Source organism: Taeniopygia guttata, chromosome 1A, assembly GCF_048771995.1.
Source record: "Taeniopygia guttata chromosome 1A, bTaeGut7.mat, whole genome shotgun sequence".
Lineage (NCBI taxonomy): Eukaryota > Metazoa > Chordata > Aves > Passeriformes > Estrildidae > Taeniopygia > Taeniopygia guttata.
The window spans coordinates 49,888,197-49,899,203 of record NC_133025.1 but is presented as its reverse complement, the minus strand read 5'-3'; positions in this window follow the sequence as shown (position 1 = coordinate 49,899,203).

The following is an 11,007-nucleotide window of genomic DNA, read 5'->3' as shown; positions in this document are numbered from 1 at the left end:
TACAAGAAATTCCCAATGCATTATCAAGCTCCTAAGAAACGGGAGTCCCCTGATTCTCCCCAGCCTTGGAGTCAGCCCACAGGGTAGTGCAGAGTACTGCTGTGCATCCCTCCAGGACTCTGAACACAATGTGAAGGAGCCCTGCATTGCTCCTGCCCCTTCCAACACACTCAGAAAAGGGAGGTACTTTTAGCACCCCACCACTGCAGCTTCTAGACCCCACTTCTCCACGGAAAACTTTTCCTCCTCATTCACATAAGTGAAGAAGCACATGTAGGAACCGGGACACCCTTTTCTAAAGAATTTCTGCTGCACCCAAAGTGAACATCTTCATTTCTTTCTCCTCCAGGGCCAATGGCAGGGCTCCTACACCAGTTTCAGCAAGGTGATTTGAGGGAAGGGAGGCTTTCACGAGACCCTTTCCCCATGCTGCATAGTTCCTTTCAAAATCAAGGACAACCACCACCTGGGAACTGAGAGTGCATCTGTGTGATGCACAGAGCACACGGCTTTTTTGTTGCAAAATATACACAGACACTGAGCAAACACCAGGCATGTGCATGCACGTGGGGCTTCCAGCAAATTGCCCTTGGATGGCATCCATCCCAACAGGCACTGGTTGACACTCTGAGCACATGAATTTGTTGTTGACTCACCCACCCTGGGAGGGGTCCCAACAGCATCCTCCCCTCCCCTGTAAGCCCGGCAGTGCACAGCTCCTGCACAGAGGGCACATGGTGACCCAGAACCACCAGCAGCAGGGCACAGCTCCTGTCTCCAGCCCTTACCTCCAGCCAGAGACATCCAGATGAGTGATGAAAAGCAAGTACAAGCAAGGCTGCCTGCTGGAAACCCATTCTGACTTAGGCCATGTCAATTTTTGCCTGCCAGGTATTCTCTCGAAAAAAACTCAGGTCTCTCTCTCTCCCTCTCTAGTGAAAAGACTTCCTGAGCTGGGTATCATGTGGTGATAGAAGAGAAGATCTTCACAATCCTGATGAAAGTCCCAAAGCAAGAGTTGGTTTCTCTCATTCACACAGAGACCAACTCAAGGCTGATGACAAAGAAATCCTCTTCCTCCACCCGCCCTGACCCCACAGGCAGTGGCTGCACTGCTTTGTGACTCAGAGCACTCAGACATCAGACAGAACAGGTCCCACATCAAGAACAGCTAAAGAAATATCTTCACCCTAGGGTGCCCACGGAAGAGTCTCAGACATCCAAGTCCAGGGAAAAATAAATAATTCAATAATTGGCTGGTACTACAATAAGGGCAGGTCCTTAGACTGGTTAAGTGACTAATTTCCTTAATTTTTTTACAAGCTCCATTACCTATTCTCCTTCCTTGGCAGGTACTCCACAAGCAAGACCACCCCTGGCTCTGGTCTGGGTAACCGATCCCAACAGATCCTGAGAGGAACAATACATTCCATGCTTGTTCTTTGGCCAGGGTGTGGAGGCACAGGCGTGCAAACCTCATGCTTTGGAGGGAAGCTTCAGTTGTATGACAACCCCAGTTTGCTGGAGATACACAGTCCCACCAGATGGTACATGCTTCCAAAATAGCTTTAGCAGTAGCAATATCTTTAGTGCTGGCACACTTGAGTTCACACTAGGAATGACACTGGGGTGTTTGGGTGGGCTTTTTTTGTTGTTGTTGTTCTTGTATTGTTGGTTTGGTTTGTTATTTTGAGGTTTTTTTCAAATCCTAACCAAAATAGTAGCGCTGGTAAAACTTTCCAGCCACACGGGCTCACAGAGGAAATCTATAACAAGTTAGCAAATGGTGAGTCAGATGTGCTTTCACCACCAGAGAAGGGGCTTAGCTCACATGGCCACAGAGTGTGGCAGGCTGCTGGGTTTTCTGCAGAACCTTGCAGTGTGGGGTGGCTGATGGCACCGAGAGGTCAGAGGGATCCCGCAGGGGCGAGTGAGCGCGGGCTGTGGAGAGCTGGGCTGGCCATGCCTCAGCACTGCATTGTTTGTCCTGCCTGGAAATAGCTTTAGGAAGGTTTGAAGCGGGGCAGGAATTCAATAAATTCCTGATTGTGTGGCTAAAATGCCATTGGTACAAAGCTCAAGCTGTGGTTACAGATGGTGAGCTGCGTGCTCTGTAAAGTCTTGCCCTGTGTTTTGGGAAGCACAGTAAATTTACAAAGCTGAAACTGCCTACCCACACAGTGTCCAGAATGTGAGCCAGTCACACTATCTTCAGCAATGTATTTCTTACTTGGTCCTTTTTTTTTTTTTTTCCCCTTCCCCAATCAAAATAAACTATTCTTCTTGCAGCCTGGGGATTTGCAGACTTACAGCTTCCACTGAAGTTTTAGGGGGGAGGTTTACTAAGGTCTCCAGGGTGATGTCCCAAATCAGGTTGAGGAAGTGAGTTCGAAATAATTCCCTTAATAATAAGAACTTCCACCCTGCAATAGCTGTCCCAACACGATTTGGTGTAATGAAAAAACTCTCTGCAGTTTCTGTTCCTGTGTGGAACAAAACAAATGCCAAAAACACAAAAGGACTTGTGAAACAGAATTATCGACTCCAGCCTGGTCTAATTGGCTCATACACTGCTTCACGCCAGATTAGTTAACACACACAGAAAAAAAAAGCTTTTCTTAATGACACTCATCAAACTCAGTGTTAACATTAACAGTCTTGGCAAGGACTTTGACTACCTGCCCTTTTGCCGACACTTTTAATAACAGATGTGAGACCGCTGCAGCACACTGACAGTAGTTTATTCCCTTCACAGTAGTGGCTGCAGAATGGAGAAGGAATGAGGTTCCCTCCTCAAAAACAGAGTGGCCTTTATAGCAGGAAGGAAATGCGTGTATCTGTGTGGAGATAGCTAAACAAGCAAATATTTCCTTCAGCATTCCTCCCCCTCACCACAGGAACACACCCATCGCCTGGAGCTACAGGAGGCAAAAGCATGTGGGAGCCTTTTGGTAAGGTGTTGGCAAGAAATCCGTGTCCTCCTTAAGGCACCAGAGGCGTGCAGGGTCACTGGGATGAGCTTTCTTGCTCCAAGGCTGCCCAGCTGCCCCTGCCAAAGGGGCTCCAACTCAGCAGTTGCCTTATTCTTAAACCATTATCCCAGTGGGATTAGACTCAGCTTTTCCCCCCTCTCTCTCCAGAATATAAGCCAATCAAGAGTCCATCTCACTGGTCATTGTGAATCCAGTCTGGTTGGTGACCCTTTACAAGAACACCATTAAAGTCTGCCCTCAGCTGCATAAGAAGGGTCTGAAGAGTGACAGCACAGAGGTTACAGTGAATACAGGGGAGCAGTCTGCCCTCCCCAAATATGACCCACTCTGTCTAAAAACAGGGAGTGAATTCAGCTCTCCAATAAAGGATCTGCCTTTGTTGTTTACTGGGCTGTGTGCAAGCAGAATTTGTTTCTCAGGGACAAGAACCCCATGAACTGAGAGTGTACTCACAAAGAGTGGTTACCTGCCTCGAGAGGAAAACAAATTACTGTCTAAGAGGAGAGGTGGTGGGGAATGGAGCCTAGAGAAGGAACAAACCCAACGGCATTTCAGCTGCAGCAAGCAGCAGCTCACCAAACCCAGCCCGCTTGCCTTAGTGCCTCCTTGCACCCCAAGGCTGCAGCCACCAGAGGTCAATGTGACCACATGAACCTCACCCAGCTGCTGGGTGCTGCACCCCGTTGAACTGGGATGTCGAACTCAAGGATGAAGTAGTGTTTTCCACCTCTTAGGATGTAACTTTGGGACAGATTTGCATGTAAACCAACATTCAAAGCATTAAATCACAATAGGGCCTCAGCATTATCCTGGGAAAAAATAGCTTGGGAATGACAATGTCTCCAGTTAGCATCCTGCAAGCCCACTGAATTAAGACTCTTACTTGGCTGTGGGCCCCACAAGTGCTCCTCACACCCTGGGCATGTCTCAGTCCTGCTGGTTTCAGTGTCACTAAGGTATTCTCACCAATCCCAGCCTTGGCAGCAGTAAAGGAGTAGAAATGGGCTGTGTGTACTTCCCTGAGTTCCACTTCTGCTTTCTGGGATATAGGTCTGTCATAGTGAATAAAGTCTGCCCCAGATCCAGGCTGGATGGATAAAACAAGTAGCTTACCTGCAGCCAGAGAAAGGCAAATGGGTTAAATGAGGCAGGGTCATCAGTCTGGGTTAGAAGTCAGAGAGGGATGATGAGACTGCACAATAGAAATCAGTGTCTAGACAGCTTTGTAACAGCCAGCCATTCCTCTGCACTCCCACGTGTACCAGTTCTCCTCTCTATCTCCCCTATGGCCTCCTCTAGACCTCCCCAAACAGTCACTGAGAAGCCTTTCCATCCTGGCTCCCCATCCCCTCCATCACCTTTGTGGACACCCACCTAGTCAGAGCAAACAAAACACTCCTACGCCACCCCCAGCAGAGCTCCAGCCTTGTGGGATGGACAGGTTTCCCCAGACAGTACACATCATCCTCTCCAAGAACACTCCACTGCACTGCGGGATCATCAGTGATGCCCTCCACAAGGCCAGCTGCCCAGACCAAGGGTGTTTCCACCACTCCCAGGAGCATTAGCTTAGGATGGGAGCAAAAAAGGACCAAGAGGCAAACTCTGGCTTGTCTTCACAGGGCAGACGAAGGCCAAGACACTGAGACAGCGAGAAGAACCAGCTCAGATGTCATCACAGAGACGAACAAACTGTCTGTAAGCAGTTTGAATTCAGAAGAACAAATTGTCACCCAATTCAGAAATACTCAGAGTGCTTCAACAGGACTAAAGGAAGAGGCATAGATAGAAAACACTACTTCCATCTTCCCTTCCTCTTCTCTGAGATGATCCAAGTCCTGTATGGCTCCTCTCCTGAGCTGGTGCATAGACATGCCACAGGGTGTTCAGCTGCCAGAGCCCCTGAGTCACTGTCAGGCTGAGACTGGCCAGATGCTGATGGAGGAGAGGCAGGAGGGGTGATAGCACCCCACAACACTCACACTAAATATGTGCCATATCAGGGAAAGGGACAGGTCAGGACTACATCAGGACCTTTTCCTTTTGGCTGGGGAGCAAACCTGTCCAGGACATGATGAGGGAAAAGAGCTGAGGACATGCTAAGAGGGCAAAGTCTCTGTAGAGAGGGCAGAGAACAGCCAAGTGCTACCATCACTTGTAACACTGCTCCAGAGCCATAGGGTGTCACCACCCTACCAGCCAACCTCTTGGGGAAGGAGGTGGCTGGGCAAAGCCAAAATGCTTTGGGTTGGCCTGGCCTTAAACTGGAGCCCTTGCAAAGGGAAGGATATGGAGAGTCAAGGGCTGTGCCTGTTCCTGCCCCACAGACCTGCCAGGGTTCCTTGCTTCTGACTGTGTGACCCTTCCCAAGACCTTTCATGGAATGGCTTTAAAATGACAGAGAGCAAGTATAGATTAGGTACAGAAAGAAATTCTTAACTGTGAGGGTGGTGAGGCACCAGAACAGGCTGGCCAGAGAAACAGTGATGCTTCATCCTTGGAAGTGTGCAAGGCCAGGTTGGATGGGGCTCTGGGTAACCTGGTCTAGTGGGAGTTATTCCTGCCCTTGGCAAGGGGGTTGGAACTGCATGAACTTTAAAGTCCTTTCCAACCCAAACACTTTTATTATTCAGTGATTCTGTGACCTACACTGCATTCAGCTATTTGTATCCTACATCTGCTGCACTGAGCCAGGCCTGGGCTTACTTGAGGGGCTGTAAAGGGGTTGTAACTCCCATCTGCTCCTGTTAATGCTGCTTAATGGTGTGTCCTCCAGGGCAACCACCAGAGGTGGCACAAAGCACCCCTCCACCCACGCTCAGCATGACCTGAGGACTACAAACCAAAGCTGAGATATGACAAATTCAGTGCAGATGTGACCTAAGCCAGAGCAGTATGGTGCCAGAGGTGAAGAAAAGAGCATCTTGGACCTCGTTTCCTCCTCCACATACCACCACAGCCATACCAGATGCCCTGCAGGATGTGACCCTAGATAACATGGGAAGGATCTGTTCTGGAGCCATCATGGCTGAACAGGCACCCTCCCCCAAACCCTCCTCCATGCCTGGCGTTCCCAGTGCTCCCCATTCCTCTGTCCCAAAGCCAAAACACCCAGCTACCTCCTCGTTGTGGCCTGAGTGGGTCTTTGCCCTTTAGAGCATCCCACAGAGTCCAGCATCAGTCAGAGACATGGGAGGAATCAAAGCCTGGCATGTAGCAAGAGCTGTCCCTCACTTCCCAGAGAGCTAACCACAGTCTCTCCCTTAGAACAGAGCTTCACAAGGCCCCAGAATGCAATCCTAGCCCTCTCTGGAGCTGGATGCCCATTTCCCCTGCAAAGAAGTCACACCCTGCCACATAGATGCAATCCTTGGGCTAAGAGTCACAGACAGTCGCTTGCTGGAGCCCGCCCAAGAGCAATGAGCTTTCCAAGTCCTTTCCCTTTCTTGGGGGTCTGGTAGTCCCATAAACAGGAAGAGCCTGGCCCTCTCCCTCCCCCTGGCAGGGCTTGCCTCCCTCCCCTGCTCTGCCGGCATGATGCAAGCCCAGCGCTGGGCTGCTTGCCCCCCTCGGGAGGAGCTGCCGGCTGGCCCCTGACCTCCAGGCTCCGCATTTCCTGCGGCAGCCCAGGAGGGAGACGAGGCCCCTTCTTCCAGACGCTGGGGCTGGGCGTAAAGGGGCCTCCATGGGCCAGCCTGCGGGGAAAAGGAAAGGTCACGGCGGTCCTTTGCCTGCAGCAGCCTGAGGTCGGAGGAGGCAAAGATGCCAGCAGCCCCGGTGGAAGCGGGAGCATCGCTGGGACACAGGCGTGCGTCCAGCCTAAATGACAGGGCAAGGGCCATGCTCCCGCCCCGCCCTGCAGCCAGCTCTCCAAACCCTTCTTTATCTCCTGGTGTTTATTTTTAAAAGCTTTGTGTCCTTCTGTCCCAAAACCAAAGGCAGCCACATCAGGTCTGGGCTGCTGCCCAGGAGGGAGCAGAGCCCGTGCCTGCAGAAGAAGGGTGCAGCTGCAAAGCCCAGTGCTGTTAACTCTCAGCAAACTAAACCCAGCTGCAGGAATAGGTGCCTGTCCTAAAATTAAGAAGCTGGACTGTTGCCTAGGAGGGTATTACCCCTTTCCCCCAGGTTCCTCTAGGGAGGACTAAGCTGAGACAGGCATCCTTGACTCCTCCACACATCTCCCATAGGTCATGACACGGAACAGGACTGAGATCTGCAGAGGGAACCAGGAAGAAGGACAGAGCCTTGCTGAAGGCATTCAGTTTAAGAGGCATATCCCTATCTGCTGGGGTCCCAATCCACACCTGGGCTCTGTGCAAGCCCTGACTTCTAAAGGCCCAGGATGCTGAGCACATGTGATGCCTGCTCTTCAGGACCTGGCAAGAGGTGCCGGATGCCTGGGGAGAGCAGGGAGGAGGGATGGCATCCCGGATGGAAACCTCTGGTATGCCTCTGCACTGATCTCCACTCTGCCCTGGAATGTGCCGGCCAGCAGCATGTGGGAAAGTGGAGGCAGCAGAGACCTTGGATGTGTCAGCTCCCCGGCTGAGTAAACAAGAGGAGCCCTGGCAAGCATTCAGCCCCAGCTATCCAAGACCTTGAAAAAAAAAGGGGCTGGAAACAGGGAGGTTCTCCTGTCCTCTTCTTGCTCAATCTTTGCAATATGTGTCCTAACCTCTCCCCTACCTCAGGTGCTAACATCACCTCCTCATATCCCTAGCAAGTCTGGAGAAGAAGTGTGGGGAGAGACTCTCCCTGCAGAGTTTCCAGCACCATGCTGTTAGATCTAACATCCGGGAGAGACACTGCCTCAAAAGGAGGGTCTGGAGAAGAAAGAGGTAGGATAAAAGGATTTATCACCCCCCACCATGCACACATATCCATGCCCCTTGGCAATCTCCCAGACAGCAGGGAGCACAGAGAGTGGAGGGGTCTTCCACCAATACTGGCAGTGCCTCAGGGAGCACAGTGATGGCTGGGACAGAGGCACAGTCCAGCTCCCAGATAAACACCTTCCCAGCCCCACCTGGGGACATTCCCACTTGGGCGTGCAAGCTCCAGCCACACTCCAGGTTTCAGAGGCTCAAGAGAGGCTGACAGTGCATTCCCCAGTGCTGGCTGGAAACATGTTCCCACCGCTCTTCAGGTTGGCAGCATTGCCTCCCTGGTCTCCTCTATAAAGTGCACCCACTGTGCGACATACCCTCATCCCCTCTGCACCCGGGTACAGGAACGTGGGCAAGAGGGGTGGGCTGGGGAAGGTCCCCCTGCATCCCACCAGTGGAACCCATCATCTCCTGGGGGCTGAACTCCTGCAGCAGTGGCACTAGGAGGTTGTGCCTTCTGGCCACCATCCCGTGTCCCCTATCGCTCCTCCGCAGGCGCAGACTCCTGGAGAATGAGCCATTGTTCCCCAGCCCTGCAGCCTCTTCCTGTCCCTGTAGGGCTGTGAGACAAACAAAAGCAGAGCCAGACGCCATGGGGAGGAGGCTGGATCTGCTCCCCTCCTCCAGACCCCAGCAGCCCCACAGGCAGGCAGACGGATGCCCGGCTTGGGGGAATGGGCAGGGACAACCCCTATTTTTAGCTGCTCCTGCATCTCCACCCCCTTCCTTCCGTGGGCCAAAAATACATGGGCTGGATGGACAGGCAAAATCATTACGATTAAAGAGTTGTCCAGGCCTTGTGTCCAACCACTCCCCTGGTTTCACCTCTTCCCTTTGACCAGAACAGGTTCTCCAAGCACGGTCTCCCACTCCCAACACGGATGACTTATCTCTTAATCCCCATTCCCCATATCCCCATATCCCCTCTCTGTACACTCTACCCTTCCTCACCCCTGCATGCCACTCCCCCTCTGCTCTATGGATGCATCTCCCATTCCTTGATGGTCCCCTCTTCCATGCCACACCAGCCCTGAGGACATTCTCCCTTCCCCAGCTCCTCCTTTCCCCAAAACACCTTTCTGCACCTCGTCATGCAATTCATCTCCAAAAGGCTCTTTCCTCCCAAAGGCCCAGAGTTTCCCACTCACCCCATCCCCTCCTTCCCCTCTGCATCCCTCCTACCCTCACCATCTCCTCTTTCTCTCCCCACCCCAGGAACCTCCATCCCAGCTCCCTCCAGCCTGCATGGGCTTTAAACTTCTGTAGATATGCTCCCTCTCCTTGTCCTGCCAAGTGAACATGTTTGAGGAAGGGCAAAGAGACTCACAGATCCCTCTGTACACAGAGAGCTGTTTCTCCAAGCACCAAATTTATATCTAAGCCCTCCCCCCAGTCCCTCCTGCACTGACTTTTACAAGGTCTATGAAAAAGAACTGGAGAATCAAGGGTGGGGTTGTTCTGGGGAGATGTAGTCTACATACATAAATATATATCTTTATATTTACATCTCCTTTCCTAGTACGTGGAATCACAGAAGTGTTTCCAGGCCACAGGCAGCTGTTCCCAGATTACTTCTGGTTTATGCAACATCCTCACTCCCCCTCCCAGCTATGTCCCGAACCCCCCTTCCCTCTCCTCTGTGCCCATGTAAAACTCAGAGGGAAAGCATAAATCAGGGTCCATCCTGGGGTCTGTCCCTCCATCCTCACACCCAACAACACCCCACAACATCCACAGCAGCCCTACAGCACCCCACATCCCTGGCCAACAGACAGGAATAGCAGGAGGAAGCTGGGGAGTGTGGGGGGAGGAGGAAAGATGAAAATATTTGGGATAGGAGGAGATGGGCAGAGGGAGGGAGGCAGCCCGCCAACAAGCCTGGGAACTCATCCGTACCTCCTCCTGGGCTTTGGCAAACCCTGAGGCTTTGAGTTCCCAGCCCTGCTCCCAGGGGAAAAGCACACACTCCCCCCTTTGCAAATCCCACAGGCAAGACGTGGTCAGTCCCATTCCTTCGGCCTCCCGCTGCTCCAGGGGAGGGGAGGAGTTGGTGGGGAAAGTTAGAAGTGGGTGTTTACAGGGTTATCCACCCCACTTCTAGCATGAGTGAGTCTAGTCCAATGCTTCTGCCTGCCTGATGGTGCTCACCACAATCTCCCCACTTTCCTTCCCCAGTGCAACACAAAGATTCTGGGAACCAGACCACTCTGGTCCCTTTCCCTGCTTATCTCAAAGGCAACAGGCATGGTGTGGGGGACTTGCAACAAAAATGGGTTGAGCCTGGCTAAGCATATCTGGGGGTTCAGCCAGAGGAGAAATCACCCCAGTGGAGAAACTATAGGGCATGAGGGGATCCAGTGCCTACAAAGCCAGAGCTGGCATCAGGCCAGGGATGCTCTTGGCAAGACGCTGGGTGCTTGCACCTATCCCTTGCCCCAGGGTGTCCCCTCCTGCCACCACTCTGGCTTGCTCACCCTAAAACCGGCTTTGCCTTCAGCTCATCCCCAGGGCAGCGAGACATGGACTGGAGGCAGCACCGAGGGCCGTGGGCTGGGAGCAGTGAGAAGGGACCTGACAGCACCAGGGTGAGGGGGAGCTGGATGAGGCCATGCCTGGTGGGGCAAGGGAGCTCTCTGCACCCCCATCCCCATCATGGCGGGGTTCTGTCCCCCATCCCACTGCTTGCAGTAATCCCCATACCCATGTGGTATGTGCCCTCATGGCCCCAAGAGAAGAATGGAAACATCTGGAAGTCACCTGCAAACGAGCAGCACTTTCAGTTAATGAGGAAATATGAGCCAGAGACTCTGGGCAGCAACAGGATATCTGCTTCTTGTGCACTGAGCAAGGCACCCCCTTCCCACAGAGCCCCCTGCCTGCCCTCCCTCTTCAGGAAGTTTCCAGCACTGCTGTGCTCCTGGAGGTCCATCCCTGGAAATTTCCCAGGGAAGGAGAGCAGGTAGGAAGGCAGCAAACTGAAATAGCAGGGAATATAAACCCATGGGTGTTTATGTAGAGTGGATCCTATCACAAGCTGGGATGCCTTCGTCACCTTCCCTTGCCTTCTCCCAGGCACTAGGGAAACGGAGTAGAGTGATTTTTCTTTACTGGAGGGGAGTCCTGTATCA